This window comes from Corvus cornix, chromosome 2 (assembly GCF_000738735.6).
Source record: "Corvus cornix cornix isolate S_Up_H32 chromosome 2, ASM73873v5, whole genome shotgun sequence".
Classification (NCBI taxonomy): Eukaryota; Metazoa; Chordata; class Aves; order Passeriformes; family Corvidae; genus Corvus; species Corvus cornix.
This window is the reverse complement of record NC_046333.1, coordinates 125,167,790-125,189,623: the sequence shown is the minus strand read 5'-3', so window position 1 is coordinate 125,189,623 and position 21,834 is coordinate 125,167,790.

The following is a 21,834-nucleotide window of genomic DNA, read 5'->3' as shown; positions in this document are numbered from 1 at the left end:
CTCAAGGGGAGACCTTATCACTCTCTACAACTGCCTAGAAGAAGGTTGTAGCCAAGTGGGGGTTGATCTCTACTCTGATGTAACCAGCAACAGGACATGAGGGCATAACCTCAGTCATAACCAGGGAGGTTCAGGTTGGCCATCAGCAGGAGCTTCTTTACTGATAAAGTGGTTTAAGCACTGGATCAGGCAGCCCAGGCAAGTGGTAGAGTTGCCATCTCTGGAAGTAGTAGAGTAACCATCCCTGGAAGTGTTCAAGAAATGACTAGCACTTAGTGCTATGGTTTAGTTGGCATGGTGGTGTCTGGTGAAATTTTGGACTCAATTAGCTTGGAGGACTTTTCCAAGGTAAATGATTCTATGATTCTGTGGTTCTGTGAAAATTGTAGGTGACCTTGGCCCTTTCTGCTCTCCTCTTCAGTGGAGTATTGCAACCTTTCCTTTCCTTTCCTTTCCTTTCCTTTCCTTTCCTTTCCTTTCCATTCCTTTCCATTCCTTTCCATTCCTTTCTTCTTTTTCATCAGATCAAGTGAACCAAAGAGTGTCTGTACTGCTGCAGAGAAATGTGAAAAATAAGCTACAGCCTCACATTACTCAGAGCCCACAGGCTCCCTTCATCACTTGGCAGCCAGGCAGAGCAGGGCTGTACCCACCCATGCTAGGGGCACTGTTTTGCCTTTAGAACTCTGTAGTTAAAATATAAATATGTTTCCTAGATTCCTCCTTATGACAGCATGAAGATACCTGCAGTATCTAACTGATACTGAAGTATTCTGCTGCTTAGACTTGGCAAGTCTCTTAATTACTAGTTCTTCCAATATTTCATGCTTTCTCATAGATTTGGCCCTCTAATCACTTTTGTGTTTCTGCTAGTTTTTAATTACAGCTATTATTTTCCTTTCAAAGAAATTCCATAAATTACTTTAGTGCAAAAATCTCTCAATGTAGATCAGTCTCCTTGTTTTTATGAGTTTGCAGTTTTGGCAGTATTGGAGATTTTCGAAGAGATCAGAGACTTTCAAGTCTTTAATATACAACTGTTAATTAGATTCTGCTCCAATTAAATCTAAATAAAGATTTGCTAAGATATTTGCTGTGTCAAGACTGTTCAGGCATCAAATAAATGGGCTTTGTTCTTATACCCAAACAGCACAGGTTACGAAGATTCAAAAAAGCCTCTGAGACTCTTGTTTCAGTTTCACACCTAAGAAAGAAGTGTAAAGTTGCACTATTCATCGAATTCTGATCAAATCAATGTGGGCCTGAACAGAGTATTTCTCACAAAATAAGGGCTGTATTAGGTTTGTGCAGCAAGTTTTTGGTAGCAGGGAGGCTACAGGGCTGGCTTCTATGAGAAGATGCCAGAAGCTTCCCCTTGTCCAAGTGAGCTGATCTTGGACCCACCACTGACCAAGGCTGAGCCCATCAGCAATGGTGGTAGCACTGCTGGGGTAATGTATTTTAGAAAATGAAAAAATGCCAAAACAGCAAGTTCAGTTGGGAGAGAGGAGTGAGAATATGTGAGAGAAGCAGCTTTGCAGACACTGAGGTCAGCGCAGGAGGGGGAGGAGGTGCTCCAGACACTGGAGCTGAGATTCCTCTGCAGCCCATGGAGCAGACCATGGTGAAGGAGCTGTGCCCCTGCAGCCCATGGAGGACCATGGGGATGCAGAGATCCACCCGCAGCCCATGGAGGAGACACAAACCAGAGCAGGTGGATGCCCGAAGGAGGCTGTGACCCCGTGGGAAACCTGCACTGGAGCAGGCTCCTGTGGCCCTGTGAAGAGAGGAGCCCACACTGGAGCAGGTTTTCAGGAAGGACTTGTGACCCTGGGGGGAACCCACGCTGGAGCAGCTCATGAAGAGCTGCAGCCCATGGGAAAGACCCATATTGGAGAAGTTGGTGAAGGACTGTCTCCCAAGGGAAGGATTCCATGCTGGAGCAGGGGAAGAATGAGAGGAGTCCTCTCCCTGAGGATTAAGTGGCAGAGACGTTTGATGAACTGACCTCAACCCCCGTTCCCATCCCTCTGCGCTGCTGGGAGAGAGGAGGGAGAGAAAACTGGGAGTAAAGTTAAGCCGATGAAGGGGGTGGGGGGGTGGGCAGTTTAAGGCATGTTAAGATCTAGTTTTTATTTCTCATTGTCCTACTCTGATTTGATTGACAACAAATTAAACAAATGTCCCCAGGGCAGGTCTGTTCTGCCCATGATGGTACCTGGTAGGTGATCTCTCCCTGTCCTTCTCTCAACCCATGAGCCTTTTGTTATATTTTTTTCTTCCCTTTCCAGGTGAGGAGTGGAGTGTTAGAGCAGCCTTGGTGGGCAACTGGCATCCAGCCAGTGTCAACCCACCACATTGTTTTCCAAGTTTATCAGCACTTTAGACAGAAGTAATTTTTTAGACAGTTGTAATCTGAAGTGAGAAATGCGAGGTGATGATTAAGGCTGGCTGAACTGTAAGAACAAACTTACTGTCATAATGTTCCTCAAGCCCTCCGGAAATAGCCCCCGCACAGTTATTTTCAGAGCTCATATTTGTGTCTCTATTAGGTCTACTCTTTCGGTCTAAGTTAGGAGTGTTAATCTTTTGTTGGTTTGAGCCAGTCATTCTGACATCTACTTAACAGTTTGCTCAGTGTTCATATGATCACCTTCTTTAGCCTAAAGTACCATCTTGATATTGAAATGTTACAAGCACTAACCCATGGGACAAATATAAAGAAATAATATGACATTTCCTGACAAATTTTGGCAAAGTTGATCAGTTGTCATGAGGCTGAAAGCATTTAGAAGATGAGCCCATCTACTTGTTACCAGCTGTCATTGTTTTATCCTTAGTCTTGCACCACGAGTGGGTTTTTTCCCCATAAAACCACAAACTCCATCGTTGGAACAAAGATTATGCAGGAATTTAGCCTTTTATTTTCTTTGCCACTGATAATTCGAATGGTTGCAAAGAGAAAGAATTGTATTCCATAAAACACTGGAATTTAGAAAGGAAAAAGCAATGCTTAAAGATTTCATGGCTTCTGATTTAGGGAGGCCTGACTTACTGTGCCTGAGTGCTGCACATGGCTGCACAGGCACTATGATGGCAGAGAAGCCATGGAAGGAAGTTTATGAATTAATTTTACAACAGTTTGAAGTGCTTATATTCCTCTATATGCATTTTTCATAGTAGCTGTAGCTGATTCTTAGATTAAAATAAAGTGGTTGGATAAACAGATTCCCAGGATTTCAGTAGAAGGTTTGTTTGGCATTTCAAGTCACTTCTTTGAGGAGCACTCACCTGTGACAGATTACCATGACTACTAATTTGTGTCTCAGCCTGTTTTACATTAGTTGTCCCTTCCTGACTCCAATAACAATTTGTTTGTTTAGTTTGTGGCAGATGTGCCAAGCTTGAGGATTAAAAAAATGAATAACTTCTCCTCCACACATCCCCCAGTTAGGTGCCTCCACACTGTGGTTATTTATTTTGGGCAACTTTGTTAGGTTCTTTTATTTGCTTTCTGGTTTCTGAACTTGAGGGTGGACCTGACTCACATTTTCCAAGCACTGTGCAAGTGCTAGGAGGGATTGTTTGGGGTTTTTTTTTCTTCACCAAAGTTCTGTTTTACTGCAGTCTCTCTATTCCTTCAACCCAGTTCTTGAGAAAGAAAACCTATTATAAAGTGAGATGCAACAAACCCACAGAAGCTGGGATCTTACTATTGTGCATTACTTAAACAAGACAGAGAGCTCAGAACCAGTGCGTGGTGGTCTGTTTGTCGCAAGATGAGAACAGTAGGTATCCAAATTAATTGCTGTGTCAAAATATTATGTTCTAGCCAGAAGTAAGAAAATTACAGCTGGTACGTGATTCCAGTTATCACGTGATCTTTGGAAAAAACAAATCTGTACTGCTTTATGGACAAGCCAACAATTCCTGAACAGTAATTTATAATGAAAGCAGGCCAAAAAGGCTACCAGCATCCAGCCAAAACCCACCACTCATGCAGAGCAAGACTTGCAGAAGATGAAGGTAATTTTTTAATTCTAAGTACTTACAGCTCCCTGTTGTATTAAATCTCTGAAGTGTGACTCCACAGCTCACTGATAGGGGACTCTTTCCCCTCGAGACATTGGTTCTCTGGTGGCTGCCCTCTGCTACTCTGCACCCTCCTCCCCAACCACTTTGACAAAGCTGTACAATCACCTCCAGTCCCTCCAGCCTGACTGGCCTCATTTATTCAAGGAACTGTTACAGTTCTGGCTACAAAGCTATTATTCTGCAAAGAATCTGAGAGTAAAAACTTTCATCCAAGTGTACACAGTGAACTTCCACTCCCTCATATGAAACAGCCTAGTAGAATTCATTCCCTCCCTTTTCCTGAGATGCAAGTGGGAAAAATATATTGCAATCTATCACACTCAGGAAAAATTCTGGAGGATGTAGAGATTTGCCCTCAGTCTGGTCCCAGTTACATTTATTTTCTACTTGGAATGTGACCTAATGTGCTCATAGCAGTTTCAATGCTAGAGTGCTCTGCCATGGTCCCGAATAGAGCTTTGTGTCTCCCAACTCCATTTTGTGATTCCATCAGTCACATGTATTGGCCCAATTTTTTCTTCATGTTGGACACTGAGAGCCTAAAAGCCTGAAACCAAAGCATAAAACCATTACTAACCCATTAGAAGAGAAAGTTTGGAGATGTAGCTGTCGTTGCTAAATCGGTTATTGCTTACAATTTGCTACATAGCTCACAGTTTGTAACATACGTCTAATTCCTGGTAATTTCAGGTATCATTTGTCCTCCTCCAGTATAAAGCCACCTTAAAGGAAAAAAAACCTGTATCGACTGGTCTGCATGTAATATAATTATGCTGTAGAGCTGTTACATTAGGCATATGAGCCCATATGTTTCTTTGAATTTAAAGCAGGACTGTCATTCCCCATGCTTGAGAAAAGAAAATTGTGTCTGTGTCTGCATGCAGAAACATAAAAACCCGAAATAAAATACTAAGAATTGACTGCAAAAAAACCTATCCTTGATTTGGCCAACATTCTGGAGCCTATCAGTCACAATACTAAAATCTGAAAGCAAATCAACAGTCACAAGCAACATACTGTATTTACTTTGCAATCAGGACAGAGAATGTGCTAAAAATGGCTTGTGAGGAGGAAATTATTGTGCTCAAGAGTCCCATAAATTCACTGCAGGAGGCACCAGGCTGGTCTCAGTGCCATTCTGCAGAGTTAGCTAAAACCAGCGTGGCTGATGCCCTCCTTACTGTGGGGTGTCAATAGGCCCATACACAGAAAATCACAGAATCACAGAATTGTTTGGGTTGGAAGAGACCTTAAAGATCATCTCATTCCAAGCCCCTTGCCATGGGCAGGGTCACCTTCCACTAGACCAGGTTGCTGTTTCAACTACCTCTGGGTTGAGTGGATTAAAACAGATAAAAGAAGTGTTACCAAAGACACAGGTAAGGACTTGGATCTCCAAATGCACTTTTAAGTCCCTCGCTGTAAGAGTTTGGTATTTGTTCTGCAGAGCATGCCAGTACCAGTATCAAAGTACATGATAAACCTCAAGTTTTCTCCTTCCACCATCTACAGCAAATCTATTCTGTGACTGGGAAATGGAAGCTGATAGGCAAACAATTCCAGTTCTGGCCACCTAAAAGCTGAAGTGTCAAGACATAAAAGTTTAGGCAATTTATGACTTCTCTTGCCTAGAATGCCACTGTTTTCCAAATCTCTTCACATCTCATTTAGACAAAAGACAATCTAAACCTTCTTAAAACTGAATTTTTATCGCATCAGCAGAACACATGCTGTCCTTTGAGATGGGGACAAGATGGTTAACAGACAAGAGAGGTGCACACAAGGGGCAGACTATTTTAAACTCACTGTTGTGTTGTCTAATTCAGAAAATAAATTATAAAATTGAAACGGAACTTCTGATGGAGTTTGCAGTGGAACTAATACGACCAGTCCTTTTTTAAAGAATTATACATCGGAAGCTCCAATGACTGTACATAGCTTTATGCAAATGATTAACACGTGCACTAAGAAAACTGAGACCTTCATCCAGGTTTGGTGATGACCACAACCCCTTGTCACTGTTGATATATCTTTAAAACAACACAGTTAGGAAAGAGAAAAGCATTTCAGATACCAATATTTCCACTTATTTTGCTTTTTTTATGATACTGTACCTAAAACTTAAAGAGAAAAGCATGCAATTAAGGTTCAAGCTTTGCTCCAATAATTAAAAAGCCTTGTGAAATGCTGAGAGAGTGAGCCCTGGCTTTTCTTTTACAAGCACTTGGCAGGTCATAAATAAAGCATGAGAGAAACAAAGGAAGTAAAATTGTGCCAGCCCCCAAAGCACCTTAAGGTTCATTTAATTGCCAGAAGTATTTTCCCAGTGAAGGAAAACTGCTTGTATAAAGCAAGATGCAAAGCAATCGATATTGGCAGCATTCAGTTTGCCAAAGTCTTACCCATTTTGTTTCATTTTTCTGTATCACAGTTTTTTTCAGGTGTTAGCAGCTGCAAACAGGATAAATTCAGGTTAGATTAGTAATGAATATGTCCCTAGAAATTCTACAGTTTTTACTTCTGTGAGCAGTCAAATGCATCGTGATCAAATGTATTGGATAGTCAAGCACTTTTAATAAAGCAAGCATGCGGCTGGGGCAACCTACATCTTTGTGGAAGGGACTGACTGTTGCAGTATGGACTGTTCAGCAACAGTGTTCACCCCGCAAAAAACCCCATAACTCAAAACTGAGAAAATTTTCATATCAGTCAGTTCAGCCCTTTTTGCATTCACAATATGTCAGTTTGTTCTAATACTGTTTCGTTTTACATAAATTCCTCCATTTAGTTTATTCAATCTTAGAGAAATACCCAGCACAAAAGATGTTCATGACAGATCTGTCTGTTCTATACAACTTCTGCTGCCTGATTCTGTGAAAAATGTCAGTTGATTGAAACTAAAAGTAGTGTGCAAAGAACCCTTCACCTGAAAGGTGCTGAAAAAATGCAAGAGTTTTTTTCAAGTTGGTTTGCATATTTTTAAAAGAACCTGGGTCCACTGGACAGATAATTGAAAATTCAGATATACAGGACTAAAATTAATCTTCGGGCTATCAGTACAAAATTTCATTGACTTCCAAGTTCAACTGAGAGTTAAACTGACATCCTAGCTTTAAGCCTGTTGTATAAGCTTTTATTTTGATTATTTTTTACTATGAATCTGCTGTTGTGCCTTCATTCATCGTCAGCTCCTCTATGTCTGTCCTGAACTATGTGTATATTGTACAATACCTACGTGGATCTACAAGACCCAGAGGAAAGACCCTGTGCTGGTTCAAATAACATCTGTTTTCCCTGTGAAGTCTTAGGGTTTATTTCCTAGCAATGGAACAGTAACCAGCAGTTTTAGTTCTCAGTCTAGAGAACCTGCTTAAAAAGCTTGACATTTTTGCACGGTATCAGCCAAGTCAGTGGGACTGGCTTCTGGTGGGACTTAAGTGCTCTCCTGCCTTTAAAAGATGAAAGCTGTAATAACAACTTCAGCTTGAAGAGGAAGGAAGAGCAAAGAGTTATATATATTTTTACAATTGTACTTTGGTATTCTAGGACTGCACTGTTACATATCTCAGTTTCTAGAAGAAATGCATGAGACCGTGCATGTTTAAGGTTCTTTATTAGACATTTTATGAGAAAGTATAACAGACTTGACAAGAAATTAATGGCTAAATATAGTTTTACAGCTACATGTATCTTTACAGCTTCCTGAAAGCTAAAGTTTGTACAGACTTGCTTTAATTACCTAATTATAAAACAATTCATAATGCCAAAAAGCTATCAGTTGACATTATCTGTGTGTGTCAGCACTAGTTTGTTTCACTGAGCTTTTGCTTAACTCCTGACTCCCTTTAATTTTTATACTCTATGGATCTATCAAAGGTAAATAATACAGCTTTGCCCACAATAAGATACTATGCTATTTTCTGCACATCAGTGTTAAGAATCTAATCATAAGCAGCAGCCACTTCTAAAGAAGTTCTGATATAAAGAACTGGATTCCAGTCTGAGGATTTCCTTGGCAGACGTAGCATTGCCTGATTTTCTGTGGCACTATTTGCCATGGCTAACTCATACACACATGAGAGTTGTTATACCACATTGTTTTGTGAAATGAAGAATTAGGATAAAGGATAGGTAAGTTATTCTTTGGCCCAAGTAGCTAAAAAAAATGTGGAGTTTTCTGGATTTGTGAAGACTACAGTGGAATGGCTTTTCCATGCATCCTTGTATACTTAACAAACCCTGTTTCTCTCAGCAGAGAGCAGGCTGGAGCACCACTGTACATACCAGCACTTAGCTAGCAACTAACCTTTTCCAGGCCTTTCAAGGTCCTGATGCTCTGGCTTCCTGGCCATCAAGCCAAACTCCATCCTATGGAATCAATTCAGATTTTCAGTTCTTCAAACACCCAGATGGGACTGGCCGACACATGCGGGAGCAGTAGGTCACCCACCCACCTACCTGACCAGCAGATTAAGGCCAAGTGAAGTACCCTCAAACATCTGAAATCAAGCATCTGGATTGAGCACGAGCTCCCTTCGTGGGAAAAGGGTTTCTTTTATAGCCATTAAGAAAGCATAAGCAGCTCCTGGGTTAGGTTTATCATGTTTTAAAGCAGACGTGTGAAATGGATGAGGTGAACATAGACAACCTGGGTGAAATCAATCCAGTGCTGACATAAATCTTGCATGTGCCTTTGATTGGGTGGAAAAGCATGCCTGTGTTAAGGGGAGAGATTGTGCATGTTTCATATGCATCATCATAAATTAAGAGTAGCTGCCACATTCTCCAATTCTAATTAAATGTAACTCTTTCAGTCTTCCCAGCACATGCAATCAGATTCTTTTTCCTTTAGCTAAAAAATGTTGCCTGCATGCTTTCTCTTTCTTCTTTTTACTTAAGTTTATTGTTTGTTAGAACGTCTGGCCTGTTTCCAGGAGGAAGAAGCTTTGATGACTCTCCTGCTGGCACAGCTCAGAGAAACACATAGAATTTTTATTCTTGATTTTCATCTTAGCAGCAGCAGTCAGAAATAACATCCAGCTAACACTTAGAAAGAATGACAGGCGCTCAAAGGTTTTAGGGACAGAAAAATCAAACTGTGAAAATGTCTGTCAGTAATTTAAACACCATTCTGGAGACAGACCTTACCTGGGGCCACCAAAAAGGTGTTTTGGTCATCAGAGGATAACTTTTATTTAAGAATATGTATGTGTATATTAAGTAAGATAATTAAGTACAGAGAAGAGACACTATTTGAACTAGTTGTGTTTTCAAAGAACGGCAGTAAAGCTGGTGAAGGGTCTGGAGCACAAGTCCTGTGAGGAGCAGCTGAAGGAGTGCCACACTCTTCAGCACTAGCCAAAGGCAGTTGCATGGATACGGGCGTGGGAGCAACACGGGATATGCCACATTTCCCTGGAAGCAACGGGGACCGGAGAGTACGAGAGGGCACTGCAGAGAGGATCACAACAGTGTGATTCCACAACATGGGGAGCTTTAAAATCAATACTGGCATCTGGTAAAAAAGATAAATGGACTTTTTGGTAATTTCACCATGGTAATTTATAAAAGAAAGGTGAAGGACAAAGGACTGGATCTTGCTTCTTCTTCATTTAGACACTTACAGCTGGGTCCATGCAGATTCCTGAAAATCAAAGCTACTGTTCCTACTTCACTTCTTGACAAGCATCTAAAACAAATGGGCTCTGAGGAGATGCTTATAAGGGAATAGAGTGGGATTTCAGGAAGATACTTATCTCTGAAAAAAAGAACTAATTGTTCAATTAAAATTAACTCTAAAAGCAACTTAAAAAGAAGGCTCTCTAAAATTCTTTAACACATTCTAATTTCATTGCAAACACTTTTTCTTTCCCTCCATCTCATTTTCCAAAGGGCCATCCGATACAACAATTTAATAAAAATTTAATTTGAGAATTCTTTGTGCCAATCTAAAGAACACAGATTAGAATCTGTGCAACAGCTATCAGGATGACCGAATGTTTTGCACAAATGCTTTTGTTCTCTAATGAAAGATGATACATGGCTGAAGATGGTTGGAATTTCCTTTCAAGACATTTCACAAATACAGAAAATATTAGGAAAAACTACACAAAAAAAATCAGCTATCAAACAAAACCAAAAGTACATGGCATCTGTCTTTTCAAAAATAAAATTAGGTAATTTCTTTACCACAATTCCTAAATTAATTTTCATGGATTGTTACGAGCTGGAAATAGGATGTTCAATCTAAGGTCTACCAGCCAGCCTAGTTAGAAAGCACGTGGAGAGTGAAGGTCTTCCCTGCGTCGTTTGACTGATTCCTGTGATTATCTTTTAGGCTAGATTTTTTTTTTTCTGTACTATATTAAAGTCTTTGCAAACCCTTAGGACTGTCAAGCAATCCCCAAGACTCTGTGTGACTTGAGGTAGTAAACATTTCAATAGGAGTTCAGCGTTTAAGGCTATGCAGTAAATTTCTTTTGGACTGGCCACTGTCTTAGCATCATCAGTGATCAGTATCACTGGATCAGCCCCCCAGACACTTATATAAATTAAGACCTGGAGGTTTGAAGATGTTTAAGGTAAAACTCAAGAGCTTTGAAGAATCAGGGCCTATAAACTTGTCAGATTTAATGAAACATTTGGCTAAGCCTCTTCAAATTAAAGAAATCACATTTTAAGAAGCTGAAATTAATGATCCAGAATTAAATACTTGCTTTGGATTTGCCAGTTATCAAGAGTAACTGATAAGAACAGTAAATCTGTGTAAGATTGTGCATGACCAGAGAAACTGGAGTGTTCCAATTCCATTGTGACGTGAAACTGCTCAAAATCGAGGTGGTTGTTTTCAGAACATCTCTTTGTATGTGCTGCTCCTGGCTGTTGCTGCTTTACACTGACAGACACCCTTCACTAGCTTATGTGGGAATCACAGAACAACTTATATATGTTCAAAAAGATGGTGATAACTAAAATGATTTTTCATGGAGGCAGAAAGATTCACCGCTGTCACATCCAGAGCTGCATAACTGAACTAAGCCACTGAGGCTTAACTGGGTATGCCTTTTGCTGGAGTAGGCTGCAGGGCAGGGACTATGGCATAAGAACTCAGAACTCAGACCACTCTTCCCTGAAAACACAGCAACAGCAGAACACTCACCAACTGCCACAATCAAATATGGGATGGGAATTCATCCCCTGTATTTGCATCAGGTCCACTTGTGAGAAGCAAAAATTCTGTTTGTCCTGCTTAATCCAAGTTTCACCCTAGCACAGCATCTTTTGGAGGGCAAACACTTTTGATCCTGGTGGGTAACCGACACTTCCACAATTAATTCAACATCTGTTCACCACTTTGAGTCACACCTAACAGATGGGCCACATCAGCTGGGAAAGGGCACTTCATAATTTCCCTGACTGAAACACATTGTGGCATGTTGTAATGGCTATTAAAAAGGAAGGAAGACAGTTGTAGGGGGGGATGTTACCTTTAAATTGTACCCATTAATACTGTGCAGGTAGGAACAAACCCAGGCTGTTTTGAATCCTGCACCCCAAAGCCATTCTTTCGTCCCTGCTCCCTCCCAGCCTCACTCTCTTGGCCTGGAAAAAGGTGGCAACTTGCTTCCTACAGCTGTAGGCATTCCACCCTCCCTCAGGGTGATTGCTGCCCGCTTTGCATTATCCCAGTACAATCAATCTGATCTCTGGAAGGTGCCCAACACGTTTAAAATATGTCTATGAAACCTGGTTGATGAAGTTGCCCACTTTGCATGATCAGTGAGAGTTTGATTAGTGATTTTTGTGACACCACGATAATTAGATGGCTGGTTTCCAAGCTAACCCTTGTTATGAGCACACACAATTGTACTTCGAGCAACTGGGCACAAGAACATTCAAGTATAGCTTAGCTCCTCACATTACCAATCATCTTTTTCATTCTCAACGTGCTTCATAAACATTAATAATTGCCTGTCAAAATGTAGCTCGTACAAGTGTGATGAAGATTTAATCAGACTGAAGAAAGATTACAATCAGTGTTATTGTGAGCCCTTAATGTGACAGAGAGACAGTAGAAGGCTTCTGAACAAGTTCTGCACTATAGAAATGCACTGCCTTGTGTTAAGTGACAATTTGTCATAATACCTTAAGTAATTTGTTGTCCTTTCTAGGACCCAACCTTGCAACTCCCAGAATAAGGAGGAAATTACTTAGTTTGAGAAATGGTAATTTATCCAAGGGACAGGACATAAAATGGTTACTTGGCTTTTCTTTGAGAGATTTACTTAAAAGGAAAAAAAAGGGATTCTAGGTAGGTCCAATCAGGGGCCTAAAGAGTGCTGAGTTTCATCAGCTTTAGCTCTGTGCCTACAATTAATTTTGCAATTGTTTCTGTCCACCTTCCCCAAACTGGTCTGTTTTAGACAGCAGAACACAGAACAGGCACTCAGGCCACTCCAGACAGCTCCTTGTGCGTGCATGACTCACCTGGACATTGCTTGTGCTGCTCTCTCTCAAGCAAAATTACAATGCAGGGCACAAGGAAGTACCACGATTGGATCCCATGTTCAGTCAGTGCAATTCCAAGAAGTATTTACCATACAGCCACAGAAAAGGGCCAAGTGAGGGTTTCCATTGTGGCAATATCTGTTGCCCAGACAGCCTTCTTCAGCAATATGCTCAGCAAACCAAGCATAAGCAAACAATTTTATCCCTAGTGTTTTCCAGAGGAATAGTGGAAGTCCCTATGAGACCAGAAGCATTACAACACCCCATGAATAGTTTCCTGGAAAGCTCTAGGACAGTGCTTGTGAGTTCTTCCCCCATACCATGTTAGAAATAAGCCACAAAAACCCACATCCACAACTTAGAACTAATCCTGCTATCACCACTGACTCCCCCTACCTTAGTTAGTCACTGCTTCCAGTAAAGACACTGTGCTGCATCAGAACAGTTCTAAAATGAAATGTAAAGATTTTAACATTTAAAGACATTTTGTTGGTTTCAGCTTCATTAAAAAAAACTCCTAAGCCACAGCAGGATACTGAAGCAAGACAAAATAAATGAGGACGTGCAAGGTTGCAGGTACTGATTCATCAGCAGGAAGAGAAATACTCCTCTCACTCCCAGCCTGCGAAGCATCACACTGCTAAAGAACTTGGGTAGGAAAAACTGCCAGTAGTTATCATGGTTTGTAAATCACTTTTTTTCAGTAATTATTTTGGAAGTTAAGAAATTCTATGTCCTCATTCTGGTCTTTGGTAGAGTTGATGAAAGCAAAAGCAGCACAGCTCTAGGGTAGCAGCATTTGCCTATGCCTCTTAGTTCTGCGATCCCATAAAAGCAAATGTGTAAACAGTTGTCCAGTCTATGCAAATTTCAAGGAAAATTTCCCTTTAATTAGCTTTAATTTGGTCCTACAGACAGGGAAGCATTTGTGGTTGGAGCATATCAGGAACACTCCTGAAGTATGTCTTCAATTAGTTTGGTCCAAAAGGAATTCAGTGAAGTGTTTGGGGAGCTGTGCAATAAAGACTACAGGTGGGTAAGTGGGGTGATGGAGAGCTCTCCTTCAGGAGTGGCCTCCTGATCTAAACTAACTCAGGACCTGGATGCAGTTACTTTGGCTTTGACTGATTGCACTGGACAGCAGCACCTCCTCTTTGTCCAAACATACACTGAACAAGTTGAAATGTCTGCACCTTGACTCTGAAAGAGCTACAGGACAGCTCAAGTCCTCTGGTCTCTCTTGTCATCCCAGAAACAGCCCAGGGAAATGACCATGAGCACTGGGGGTGCGTGCAGTTCTAATAGGATCTGGATGGAAGATTGTCATTGTTTCTCCCAGCACCAGTTTTAGGCAGTCAAGTATTCTTCAGCTGCAGAAAGAACCTGGAAAGCAATCCTCTTTGCCTCCTCATCCCTTTGGATAGGAGTTATTAACAGGCAGATAGTGCCCAAGATATTCAAAAACATGAGCAAAAATTCCCAACCCTTGGGGGGGGTTGCTGTATTGTGGGGGTTTTTTGTTGTTGGTTGTTGGGTTTTTTTAAACTGAGCCATTATTTGCAGTCCCCTTTTGCAAGGTGAAAAAATTAGATCCAAATGTCAGTTTGCAAGTTTAATGAGATTGTGGTTCATGCAGTATTTCAGAACAATACATCATTTGAATTTATATACTTAGTAAGGAAGCCAAAAAAGTTCTGAAGACAGGTCAAAAAAAATAAGGGGGTGGGAAAAGAAGACTAGAAAAAATGGTTGTAATTGTTTTACACTTTACTGGAAATAAAAAAAAAAAAAGAGTGGTCACAACTACACGAGAAACTTGGCATGGATAAATTTTCAGGAATCAATTTTTGTTATTCTGAAAGGAGGCGTCTGAGTACAGTAACTTCTAAACAAGCTAGATCCAAGTAACAGCAGAGTTGCCCTTTTCATGGTATCTGTGCCAACTCCAGTATTTGTTTTACATTGTAACGATGTGACAAGGCTGATTTGTGCTTTCCTTGGCTTTAACAACAATGGTAGCAAACTGATAAAGCTTAAGAGTAAAGTAGCTTATTAGCACTGGCAGCTTAGCCAGCAAACATCATAAAAAGGACTTAAATCAGAAATTGCATCTGTGCCCCTTGCTTTTGGCTGATAACAGCAAAATACGGAATACCAACAAATCAACCACATCAATCACCAACTCTGCTAAAATTGGCAAGGAGCAAGATTGCTGCAGACCTGACACAAAATCTGTCAGTACTGTGCCTGTTACCCCTATCACCCACATAAGGTGTCATCTCTATTGAAAGGTAAGGGAGAGCTTGGTGTCAAATTTAAAAAGCTGAACATAAACCACTTCTCATGAGAGAGTTTACTAAATATCTGAAGCCTCAACACTATCATACCCTGCCCCACACTATTCAAAGAAGGGTGCAAGCCAAATGACAGCAAGTTCAAAAGAAAAACCCTCTTCCCTGGGGAGAATATTGGATGCCTGGTGCACTTGCCTTTTGTCCCTCGAGATGATGCCCAGGAGAAAGCCACACACTACAGAGGATGAGCATTGCTTCTCGGCAGAGAGCAAACACAGACCTGACCAAGATTTCAGAAAAGCCCTCCATGTCACAAGGCTGGTGATGTTTGTGTTCCAGCAGCCTCAGCTTTAGCAACACCTTGATTTCTTCCACTTCACTTGCCCAAAAAATCTGCTGCACTTTTTTAATACAACTGCATTCCGTACCATGTTTTATTCATTATTACAACTGTGCCTGAGGACACACACCTCAGCATGGAACCACAAGACATGACTTCAAGGCAAAGTTGGCATTAAATTAATATTGCATGCATTAATAAGATATTCCTTTGGCCATTCTGAACACAGAGAAGTCAGATGTTCAGGAACAAGCTCTATTTCAGCACCTGAAAAACAACACACAGCTTGCTTTTTTCTTTTCTTGACAGAAGTTATGTAGAGTGTAAAATACACCAAGTTTCAAACTGTGTGCTTACCCAATAAAACTAAACATGGTGTGAGAAATTTGATGTTTGATTTGATACAGGAAAAGCAGCTGAAAGGGGTGGAGAGCAGCTGCATTTCAAAGGGAAATCCTGATCTAGATTCCTCGCAGGAGCAAAGGGACACAACCTGAGCTCCAGCTTGATTATCTAATAACTGCAAGATGAAAAACAAAGCCCTGTTGCATGTGAAAATGTACTGCATATTTTATCTTTTATGTATCAATTTCATTCAACACTGAATACATACAGAGTAGCAAACAGTGGATTCTGAAATGCTCAATTAACACCATTAGACAAAATAATTAACCTTTAAGTTGGGAATTGAAGTCACAATAAACCCAAAATGTGACCTGCACATAGCAACACCAGGTTGCAGACTTACTGCTCCAATGCATTAAGATATATATTGTTAAATATATTTCTCTTATATACTGTTAAAAGGGGCGCAGTGTAAGCTCAGACTTTGAATCATCGAAGCGCCCTAGCACAAAAGTTCAAATTCCAACAGGGCTGACTCAGTCCTTCCGCCTTCCAAAGTACATAAATCTAATTCCATGTAGTTTTACTGTGAAAGGATCTCTAAAAAGCAGGGGTCCTCCTCCCTGCTGTGTCAAAGCTGAGGATTCCCTCTCCTATGATACTTGCAGTTGTTCCCTGCCATTCTTTATGCAAGAAGGGCCCAGCAGGCTCCATGTTGGATCCAGCAATCAGGAGGTTTCTTGTTGATATTAAACATGTTGCTTTGAGAGCCCAATATCAAGTTATAGAAATACTTTTAGAAATGACCTGGTGCACTAATTTACAGGTAGTGCAATATAGCTCCAAAAACTGGTGACAAAAAAACCCCCCTAACTGCATTTTAAGATGCGTAACCTAAAATATTGTAGAACAGTGGCACCAAATCCAAAATTAAAAGTTACTGTTTGTTTTCTTACGAACACTTTGCTTATAAAGAAATGTTATTGAATGCTAGGAATATTCAGGATACCTCAAGTTTGCAGACAATTTACAAGCAGAATTGTTTGGCCAATGTCCATAATGCAGTCACTAAGGATTTACTATAACTGTTCTGCCTTCAGTAGGAGGTGTGGGGAAAGCCAATGATCTTCATTAACATCAGTAAAAGCAAGGCAGCATCACAACAAAATGCATAGAAGATACTTATATTAAATATTTTCATTATTCTTTTTCCATCACGTGGTTTTTTCAACTATCAGCTGAGGTTGAACAGACCCAGATCTCCCTAACTCCACTGAGGTTCTTCCTACAGGAACTCATTTCCAGCATTTTTGCATTTCCAGCAAGGAAATAAGGCAACAGATCTAGAGACACAATCACTTCAGAGCCAGCTCACAGAAGGGCAGAAAAGATAATTATGTGCTCAATTGAAGCATTACAGCAAGTAAGAAGAAAGAAAAAAAAAAAAAAGAAAATTATCTGGTGCAAGATGAACAGGTAGAAGTGTTTCTGAGAGAACAGTTGTTTGAGATTTTATCCTGTGATGATAAAGAAATGAGTCATCATCCATCACTATGAATAAACTCTAAAGTTAAATCATTTGATGTGGTAACTTAAAACCACATTCAGTTTTAGATTCTTTTCTAAACCTACATCAAAGAACAGGAACTTCCAATACTTCTCATTAAACAGCACAGATTTACACAGGTACTCCAGTACTTTAGCTCTTGAAGAGTAACTTTCTCATTGCTTCGTGAGAGCTTTATGAAAAGACAATGATCTACTTGGGGAAATGACACACACAGGGCAAAATAACCTCCTAACATCACCTAGCAGGCCACAGCACAAAAGGCAACAAAACAGCTTTAAAGAGTCCTGTCAAATGTTGTGATCAGATAGACCAATAGCTACAGTTATAAAAGCAGCATAAATAGCGACAACTGCACTTAAGATGTGCTCAGCATTATGAGATCATACTTTGATTAATTTAAATGGTGTGTGAGCACCAAATCACAGGTTCAGACTGTCTAGTGGCCTCTTCATGATACTGTGCCTGCTTCAAAACTAAAATGCTTCAGAGCAAGGTGTAAGAAATTCCAAGGGAAGTCTGCTTCCAGTGTGAAAATACATACGCCTTTTTTGTAGATTACAAGGGGGTTTTTAGCCCTATGAGTATACCATGGTCACCATGCCACTTTCCACATCTTCCAGACAAAAAACACTGTTCAAGGAGGAATCCAAGGCAGAATAATTTTCAACAGAAAGCTACTGGCCACTTCTTGGTAAATACTATAAATTCATATCTTCCTGTTTCTAGAAAGCGAGTAGATCCTCCATAGTTACAAATTACCTTAGAGGTATCACAGGAAAGATTACTTTAGGATAAATCCAATAGTTCTGAAAAAACTATGACTGAAAATGGCAATGGCAATTTTTGCAAACTTAGCCAGAGTAATATAAAATATCCAATGCGGCTTAGAAACACCTTGGCAAATCAAGTCTCAGTAAGGTTTAAAAGCAAGCATTTCCCTGAATTCCAATTACTCAAAGGTTAGAGATAAACCTTCCCACTCCTCACTTCCAACTACCTCGATTACTGAGAAAGATGATAAAAATGTATAGACATATTAAGAGTATATCCTATGACCTCAGTAGCGTGATCTCCAAGTGCTTGCAGAAAGATGGCATGACAACACCTAAAGACCACATACAGGTCACTCACTAAAGCAGCATTTCTTAAGGAAAATAGTTACTTAATGAATCTTTCAATTAAAGCAATGCTTCAGAAATTTATTTCCTACATTTCAGCAACGTGAAAGAAAAACATTCCCAGGTAATATTTATTTTGTGACACTTCTTCACTGATAACATTTGCAACCTAAACCCAGGAGGAGGAACTTAAGGCTAGTTTGAACAAGATATAACCTATGCAGACAGTATCTCAAGAGAATGCAGCACACACTGACTCATAAAAACAACCCTTCCAATCTAGAGGCATCTTAAGTTTATAGAAGTGGGATGCAGCTACCATTTCTTGTCAAGCTGACAGTTTTGGCATTATCAATAAAATCTTTGAAGGAACTGGACTAATACGATGCCTCTACAGCATTATTTTGGGAAATAAATGCATTGAAGTGGTATAATCACTTGCATGCTCAAAAAGACCTTCTTCATTTGATGTGAAAATAATTTGGTGTGTTTCTCAGCATAAGCTTGGTATCTCTCAACAGCTAACCCTGATTGCATTTCCAAGCTAAAGTGAGGCTGACTACTTCGAAGTTTCATGTTAGGTCCATCCTTTAAAGGCCAGCATTTCAAGTGTTAAGGGTTTTACAGCACCACCAACTGAGCCTGCTGCAAGATAAGCACCTTTTCCGGTCCTCACTGAATGCACCCAGACTTCAGGCCCATTAACAAAGCTGCTACATTCATGCAGCACTGCTTTTCCACCACAATCCCTCTGACTTTGCAGTTCATCTTCTACAGCTCCTTGCTGTCCCAGTGTTAATTCTTATCTAATTAGATTGAATTTGCTGAATTTTAACAAACATACTTGTTCAGCTGCTGCTCCTTTCTAGCTACAAAGCTAACACTGTTCTGTGGAATCTGAAGCTCTTTTCCTAACATATTTAGACAAAACATAATAGTTCATATACATTTAACAAAAAAGAAAATCACCTTACTGTACTATACTTAATTAATAAGCTTAAAATATATTCAAGTCTAGACACAGTTCTCTGAGAAACACCATTCAGATAATTAAAAATAATGCTGAAGTTTGTTCAGTGGCCTAGAAGTTATTTTCCAGGCTCTTCCCAAACTGGAGGTATAGTCCCCCACAAGACCATTTCCTCACATGCTCTAGATACAATCAGATGTGCAGTGTGCAGGTCCAGGGAATAGGAAAAGCTAATTAGACAGAGGCCTTTGGTCTTCAGTAACCCCTGGTATCGTGGCCAAGACACATATGGAGACTTGTCTGTCCAGGGTATCAAACATAAAGCTTTCTCTACAGGGCAAACAGAAAATTTTGAAGTGTTGAAATCCTTCAAAGAACCAAAGGGCTGATCATATTCTAACTGAAGAAACTCTCTTGTGTAGAACCTACCAAAAATAACCCACATTTAGAAGATAACAGAAGCCAAAGCACCAGTTTAAACACATACCCAGCATTATTCAGTCAAGAAGCTTTTGATAAACCCAGCTGAAAGCACTTGCTCCAAAATTCTCATGTTGGTGGAGCTGGAGGGAGGGAACAAAACAGCAAGGGAAGGCTTTTGGTGACACACAGTACTTCTGCATCTCTGAGGGGATCCAAACCTTCTGCTGTGCACTAGACTGGGGCTGAAGTACCCCATCCGTGACCTGCTCAGCCTTGCATTGCAGTTTGTCTAAAATCCAGTTTTAGGTATAACCACCTCATCTGGATTCTGCTTTTTAGAAACTGGTCATGTGAAAGTTGGCATAATAATGTATGTCTAAAACTGCCTTATTATGAGAGACGTTTAAAAATACAGCTTAAAATAACAGCTATTTTCTATAAATTCTGTATTATGTCGGAAGCAGAAATTATTTGCAGCAAGTTGGATTTTATTTTTTAGTATTGAATGTTAACACTTAGCCATCCAAAAAAATCTCTCTGCATCTACTTGTGGAGGATGAGGAGGCAAGGCACAGAAAAATAGATAGAATAAAATGGTTATTTCTTGAATTTATTTGCAACATGGTAACTTAAAGACTGGTGCACATAGTATTAGAAGTCTTGAAATTATGTTTACATACCAAAATGTTAGTGAGAAGTTACTTATATCTGTATCCTGCCGTGGCTAATCCAAATTGATTCAGGTAAGAAACACTGTGTAGCTTATTTTAAACGTTCACTTCAAACTGCAATAATGTAAAATACAAAGCACTTGATAAGCCAATTTTATTTTCAAGATTAAGTCATAAGACTAAGTCTAGGGTAGTTTTACGTTTTTTTCCCCACATAAAAGTATTTTTAAAACCCATGGTGAATTATACATGGAATCTTCAATGTTAAAGGGTTCTGCTCAGCAACACCCCTTCCCCAGGATTTCAAACCTGTGTTTTCTTTATTACAAATGAATTATTTTATTACAGGTTTGTTAAAAGGTACTAAATGAAAACCAACTTCTTTCTTTTTATCCATTGTGTCGATATTTAACCTTTACCGTACTGTTCAGTGATGCACAGTAATGCGCTATTAAAATGTATAAAAGGCAAAGGAGCAAACGTGTATCAAATAAAAACTGGGTAACAGATCACACAGTGAAGAGGGATGCTAACAGAAGGGTCTACAGTAAAGTATCTACAGAAAGCTACTCAGTGCTACTACTTCTGCAGAGCCTGAACCACATTCTGAAGACAGTGAATAAACTCAGAAGTGGGCTTCTTGCATAGCTTCTTCATCAGAAGGTGGCCACCACATAGTGCTGGAGAAAAGTACAGTGAACTGTCCAAAACACTCAAGTAACAAACCAGAGGAATTGTAACAATGCAAATCAAACAGCCTTTTTCTTACCACATTGCACTCCACATTTTGCTCCTTTTTCACTCTCTTTTGGCACAAGATTTTTGGGCTGGTGGTGATGTCAATTGTTTTGCTTTCATTTCAGTTTCTAAAGCCATTTAAATACAACAAAGTAAACAAGGAACACCAAACAAGGTACAGTACTTCCAAAAGTGAATTTTGCATCTACGTGGAATCAGCAGACTACAAAAGTATTTCGGAATAGGTGGGAGACTTATGTTAGTGGGTGGCAAGAATGAGAAAAATCAAGGGAAACAAAACTTAAAAGCAAGCTAACAACCGATTGGCCTCATTAAAGCAAATCCTATTAAAAGCCTTACCAACTTAAAGCGAGGCAAGGAAAGCATCTTCTGCTAACAGCATTACTGCTGTGACCCACAACTAGGAGCAGACCTCATGCCAGTGTCCAGGCCACCAACTTTTCTTCACTTGATAAATGAAGTGATAGAAAAAGAGGGACATGTAGTGATACCTGAAAACTGCATTTGCAGAAGGCTACACATCTCAAAAACCAGGTGTACACTATGGGAACCAGTCACTGCAACTCGTACTTCTTGGGATGCACACTGACAACTGAATGCAACTTCTGGTTTTCAAAACTGGTTTCACAGCAAAAACTATTTTACTAGAGGATCTGTTTGCAAGCTGAACTACAAAATTTGTCTAAGTAATTGGAAAACGCCATTTTCCCTGCAAGATGCATCTGTCATTGCAATTGAAAA